This window comes from Agelaius tricolor, unplaced genomic scaffold (genome assembly GCF_023055355.1).
Source record: "Agelaius tricolor isolate 1412-34295 unplaced genomic scaffold, bAgeTri1.0.p SCAF_8, whole genome shotgun sequence".
NCBI classification, from domain to species: Eukaryota; Metazoa; Chordata; class Aves; order Passeriformes; family Icteridae; genus Agelaius; species Agelaius tricolor.
The window spans coordinates 39,955,995-39,962,326 of record NW_027269268.1 but is presented as its reverse complement, the minus strand read 5'-3'; the positions used below and the strand labels follow the sequence as shown (position 1 = coordinate 39,962,326).

The 6,332-nt window shown below is 66.4% G+C and overlaps 1 long non-coding RNA gene across 1 annotated transcript; it reads right to left on the bottom strand.

The window, feature by feature from the left end:
* Positions 1-475: 475 nt before the first annotated feature.
* LOC139592636 (uncharacterized) lies at positions 476-1,954 on the bottom strand. Its single transcript, XR_011680074.1, has 2 exons — positions 1,811-1,954; positions 476-816 (listed from the first exon to the last, which is right to left on the bottom strand). It is a non-coding gene; the product is annotated as an uncharacterized lncRNA (long non-coding RNA).
* Positions 1,955-6,332: the final 4,378 nt, after the last annotated feature.

Here is a 6,332-nt window from a genome sequence, read left to right as displayed (position 1 = left end):
CCGCTGGGACGGTCGCGCTCCCGAGTCCCAGCCACTCCGCTGCCGCTGCTGCTTCTTTTGCTTTACGGCACACCCAAAGCTCACTGCTAGGCCACGGTGGTCTCTTGTCCTGCCCTCTTCCTGTCCCTGTGTAGGGATGGAGCATCGCTGTGCTTTCAGGAAGCTCTTGGTGGAAACTTCTGCCATTACAGGCTCCTTTGCCCTCGGTGGATGCCTGCACTGGAATCCTTCACGGCTGGGTTTGGAGTTGGCTCTTCTAAAAGCCAGGGTCCTTTTCCCCTTCAGCGTGCTCAGCACGTCCTTTAACTCCATGCTGCTGTGCAGCTGGAGCAGCGGGACAGGGACCTTTGCAGCCTGAGCTGCCCTTGTTCCTCTCTGCCCGTGCACGGAACACAGCGGGGAGGAGAACGGCAGCAGGGCCCTGCGTGTCCCCGGGCTCAGGTTTTGCGCCGCTTCAACTCCACGGAGACGTGAGTAAAGTGAAAAACACAAACAGTTTATTAAGGGAAAGCAAAGCGAAGGGGTGAGCTGGGAGGTAAAAAAGGGCATGGGCAGGGCCTGAGGGCTGCAGGGAAGGAGCTGCCAACAGGGAGAGAGATGGCAGGAGCTGCTGGAGCTTCGCACAGGCTCAGCTGAGAGCAGCCAGAGCCGTGCCTGGAGCTGCAGGCGGTCCCAACTGGAAATCATCGAAGGAGGCCGGTACAGGTACATCTGGTCCAGGAGACAAACGAAGTTCTGCAGATCTTCTTTCGAATTTCATCTGAATCCATGTGTTCATGGAGGATGGGCTCTCGTCTTCCCTGAGGGCTTGAAGAGCTGGAAGAGAGAGGAACAGAGCCACGGTCAGAAGCCAAATTGAGGGAATCCAAGGAAAGCCTCCTGCCAGGGCCATGCCGGCCGGCTCTCGCCATAGCCAGGAGGGAGCGGGAGACAAGGGCTTCGGGCAGAAGGTGCTGGCCACGGATCCGCCACGTGTCCCCGAAAGGTCTCCGGGCTGTGCCCCCGCCGCCCCTGGTCCGCACAGGGAGCAGAGCCCTCGGCAGCCCGGTCAGGGATTGTAGCTGCGGGGCCGGGATTTGCAGCTGCTGCCCCCCCTCCCCCGGGCGGTACTCGCTGCCACGCGGCTGCCCTGACTCACCCTGACTGAGGACCTGGAGCTCCTCCTTCTGCCCCATCATGAGCACTCCGGCCACCCCTGTTAAGACAGAGCATGTGGCGGCGCCGGGCGGCACAGCTGCCCGACACGGGCGCTGCCAGCCCTGCGGCCGCACGCCCTCCTGCCGGGCAGAGCTCGTGCCGGGCCCCTGCCGCACGCTGCCGGCCGACGGCACGGCTGCGGGAGGGTGGCGGCAGCGCCCAGGGCGGGCGGGGCTGCAGCGGCCCGGGCGCGGCTCCCGCTGCCGGGGCAGCGGCCGGGCCGGGAGGCGGGGAGGGGCGCCGGGCTGCTGGCTCACCGAGGAACCTGACGGCCGCCTCTCGTAGGGGCCTCTGTGGGCTCCGCAGGTGCGGCAGGGCCCAGCGCAGGTGCTCGGCCGCTCGGCTCTCGTCCTGCAGCAGCTGCGGGGAGAGGCGGCAGGGAAGGCTCGGAGCGGGCTCTGCCCCTGGGCCGGGCGCTCCCTGCGCCCGGCACCGCCCGAGCCGGCGCGCACGGCCCAGGGCAGCGAGCAGCGTGGGGGATGCAGGCTGGCGGGCCCGGCGGCGGCGGCGGCGGCGGGCAGGGGCGCAGCTGCCAGCCCCCCGCACTGAGCACCGGGGGCAGGGGGGGCTTCTCCAGTCCAGCCTGCGGCTGGGGCTCCCGGGCTGTCCTTACCAGGCTCTCGGCGAACTTCATCCGCCGCTTCTTCCTCAGCGGCTCCTGGAGATCCCTCCTCCTCAGGAAGCGGGCGGCACAACGCAGGGCTTCGCGAGACGCCTGCAGAGCAGCAGAGAGCCGCAGGTGGCACCAGAGCCCAGGTGAGTCACACGGGAGCCGGCTCCCTGTGCCAAGGCCAGGGGAGGCTGGAGCCCGCGAGGCGCCGGGGCAGGAGGCGGCCGAGCCCCCGGCCAGGGATGCGGCAGCATCACACCAAACCTCACCTCGGCCACCTGCACGTCCTCGTGGTGCCAGCGCAAGAACAGAGGGAGCAGGCTCTGGCTCACAACTGTCGTGAGGGGATTTTCCCTCTCTCCCACTCCCAGCTCCAGCACCTTGCCGAAGAGCTGAATGGAGAGCAGCTGCACATGGCTGTTGTCCTGGAGGAAAGGAAAAGTCCTAAGCATCAACTACTCCAGGCCCACTGGGGCAAAGGCTCTAAAGTGCACAGGGCACAAAGTTTCCAGGCAGGCAGCGTCCAGTGCCCTTGGCTGGGGGCGCAGAGCCTTACCTTCTCAAAGTGTGGCAGCAGGGACTCAGCCAGCTTCAGGGCGGCGGTGCTGGGTATCTCGAGGTCTTTGTCCCGGAGCACATGCGTGAGCACAGAGAGGCTCATCCCGACCATCTCTGCATCTGGATGGGCCAGCAGCTCCACCAGGTGTTGATAGAGGCCTCGTATTCCTCCGGCCTGTGTGCAAGACCAGGCTGTGCTGTGAAGCCGTGACTGGCCGCAGCACCAACAGCTGCTTGGGGCACTCGGGCAGCTGAAGCGGGAGTCGGGAGAGCTGGCAGCAGCTGCCTCTGCTGCCAAAGCAGCCAGCCAAGCCCAAAGGTCTCCCTTCCCCAGCCCCACGCTGCCAGCGCGGCTTCAGCCACTGCCCCCTTCTCACCAGCGAGGGCTCCTTGCTGAGCACCACGAGGCCTCTGAGCTCCAGGCGCAGCCTGTCCCCGTGCTGGCTCGGCAGGTGCCGGGATAGCACCAACAGGGCACTGGGACCGTGTCTGCTCAGGTCCAGACACTCCAGGAGCTGAAAGGCACAGGGCAGTGGCAGGGGAGCGGGCCGGCTCCAGGCAGCAGCAGCAGCGGGCGCGGGCAGCCTCCCAGGCGGCTGCAGCTACCAGAGGCCAGAGAGCTGAGAGGCAGCTCAGCCAGGCAGCGCTGGCCATCAGGCTCACCTCCACAAAGAACGCCAGGGCAGGCAGATGCCAGCGGGGCTGCTTCCTGATGAGCAGGCTGAGCAGGTGCGAGGCCATGTGGGGACACAAGGGGCTCAAGCCACAGCGCATCTCCCTGGCAGGGGAAAAAGGCACCAAGGCCCTGAGCCGGGCGTGCAGACCTCTCCCAGGAGTGACTCACAGAGGTCCCATCTTTCCCCAGCACTCCGCAAGGGGACATGGGCCCCTTGGGAGGCAGCTGCTGCTGGGCATCCTCCTCTCCCGGCCCTTTGCAGTCTGCTCGGCCCTCCCTCGGTGACGAGGCCCTCTCGCTTACAAGCCCCCGGGACTGTGTGGGGCACTCCGGGCACGGGGCACAAACGGTGGCGGTGGCGGCTGGGAGTAGGGGATCTCACCTTGCCAGCAGGCCCGCTGCATAGTGCTGGGTGTTGGCACAGAGCAGGGTGTCCCAGAGCTGCTTGTGCTCCAGAGCCAGCAGGTTCTTTCCAAAGCCCAGTCGCGAGAGCAGAGCCTTCATGGTCTGCACTGCAAACCTGTGTGCCAAGCCAAGGCCAGGTCACTCTGGGAGCACTGGCCCTGGCCACAAGGGCGTGGGAAGGACAGGGCGACTGGCACCTGTTGGGCTCGCTGGGAAGGCCGTGTTCCTCCCGGCACGCTCTCCAGAAGCGCTGGGTCTCCACGTCCTCTGGCCTCTGCTCCGTGGTGGTGACAATTTGCAAGAGCAGAGCCACCAACAGGCGTGGAGAATGAAGGAGGATTGCGTAGTGCCACTCGGGCATGCTTGCAATCCTCCACAGCACCAGAGTTGCCTGCAAGAGACAAAGCGCCCCAAGGCAGCGCTCAGTGCCGAGGTGTCCGTGAGGCAGGGCCGGGGGTGAGAGGCAGGGGAGCACCCGGCCTGCTGGCCCTAGCCCAGCTTTCAGCCCAGGCAGGGAGCTGCAGGGTGGGGAGAGCATGGAGAGCTTCTGAGAAGGTGACCTGGAGGGCCAGCCTAGGCCAGCTCCAGAAACTCACAGCCAGGGCAAGGACGGCCTCGTTGTCCCCGCTGCAGAGGAAGCCGCCGTACGGTGGCTGCTCCTCTATCACAGAGAGCAGAGCTGGAAGCACCTCCTCCACGGCTACCTCTGAGGTGCCCATGGCTCTCCATAGCAGCGTGGTGGCTCTGTGGGAGCAGAGCTGTGTGTCAGTACCGTGCCCCGTGCAGCTGCGTGGGGCCGGGAGGGAGCATGGCAGCAGGCTCAGGAAACAGAGGGGCCCGAGGGTGCCGGTGCTCTCCGCCCGTCTGGCAGACCCCGCCGGACAGGCTGTACAGGGCGAGGGGCCCTACGGGCCGGTGAGCACCGAGCTCTCGAGGCACTTGTGCCCCCTACCCGTCACACGTTGGGGCACAGCGCAGGAGGCTCATCACAACGTGGGCAGGGTGTTCTTCAGTGAGGCTGACAATGGCCATTTGCAGCCCGGCGTCCACAGACTCACGGGATGTGAGTCTCTGCAGGATGGCACTCACCACGGCTTGCACCTGGAGGAAGCGGCATGGGGAAGACTTGGAGTGCTGTCCAAGGGAGCAACTTGCCCAGCTTCCCCCAAGAAGTGCTCGCCTTCCCAGCCCACTGTGATGGGGCTGAGGGGGCCCAGCAGACATGGCTTGAGGGGCCACGTGATCCTGAGAGGCCTTCAGCCCTGGCCCCAGGCTGCTGCAGAGAATAAAAACCCTTCTGGAAAAACTCCAGAGTGGGTCCAGGACTCACAGTGAGCGTGGGCATGGCCTCAGTCTCTGGGATGCCCTGGGTGATGGTGTTGGTGGTGGCCATGCCCTCCGTGGGGGCCATGTCAGCCTCCTCCCAGCCCTCGTCGGTTTCCCAGTCAGAGCTGGCAGCCAGGTCAGAGGATGCAGTGCTGGAAGCAGCCTCTGCCCGCAGCTCGCTGGGCCTGGGGTCGGGCTCGGCCGTGCCCTCGGGCGCGGGGCCGGGCTCGGCCGGGCCTTCGGGCGCGGGTCCGGGCTCAGCTGTGCCCTCGGTCGCGGGACCGGGCTCGGCCGGGCCTTCGGGCGCGGTGCCGGGCTCGGCCGGGCCTTCGTGCTCGAGGCCGGGCTCGGCCGTGCCCTCGGGCGCGGGGCCGCTGGTCTTAGTGCGCCGAAGGCGCAGGAACCTCCGCAGTGTCTGCAACAGAAGGGAAGGGCGGGAAGAAGAGAGGGACGTTCCATGGTCTGCTCCAACGCGGGGCCCGGCTGAGCAGTGCCAGCAGGCCCGGCCCAGGTGGGGATGGCCGCAGGTACCTGCGCTGCTCTCCGGAAGCGGCCACGGGTGGGCTCCTGCTCTTGAGTCCGGTCCCTGGCTGCATCTGCCAAAGAGCGAGCACAGCCAGAGCTGAGGGGCTGCGGGAGAGGCTGGAGAACACAGCCCAGCCCTGCGCTCCCCAGGCAGGTACAGCCCCCCGGGTGCCCAGGGCATGGAGCATGGCCAACGGGGAGGCAGCCCCAGCCCCTGTCCCATCCTGTCCATGGGTGTGTCAACAGGGATGGGATGGGATGGGATGGGATGGGATGGGATGGGATGGGATGGGATGGGATGGGATGGGATGGGATGGGATGGGATGGGATGGGATGGGATGGGATGGGATGGGATGGGATGGGGCCCAGGCCGGCTGCAGGCACCGGCCCTGCGGCCCGGCTCTGCCACTCACCGTCCTGCAGCGGCTGCAACTGCTCCGGCTGTGCAGGCTGCTGCGCTGGGGCAGCTGCAGGGCCTTTGCTGTTCTTGCCCCGAAGCCCCTTGAACCGGCTGAGCAGTCTGCCCGCCATCCCGCTGTCTGACCTTGAGGGCACTTTCAAATGCCTCGGCCAAGGCCAGAGTCAGCGAATGCTGCAGTTGTGCCTTGCGGGCACCTGCAACAGAGGAGCCTCAGGAAGGCTACAGGACAGCAAGTCCTGCACTCGAGGTCTCCTGTCACAATGACAGGAGACTCCTGGTGAACGATGGAGGTCACCAAGTCCCACGGCCTGGCCACGAGGGCACCGGCCGCAGGGATGGGAGATGACTCGGAGAAGCTCCGAGTCACCGAATCCCGAGGTCTGGCTGTGAGGCCAGCCACAGGAGGAACGCCTCGGAAATGCTCTGGGTCAGCAACCAACGAGCTGGCTGTGTGGGGACACCTCACAGCACCGCTCTGTCACCTCCTGTCCCGTCGCGTGCACCGAGCACTGTGGCGTGGCTGCACCGTGCCAGCCCCTATGTCAGCGTGTGTCACAAAGGGCTGCTCAGACACGCTGTCCCTTTCGGTTCCACGGTCACCCTGCTGCACCGTG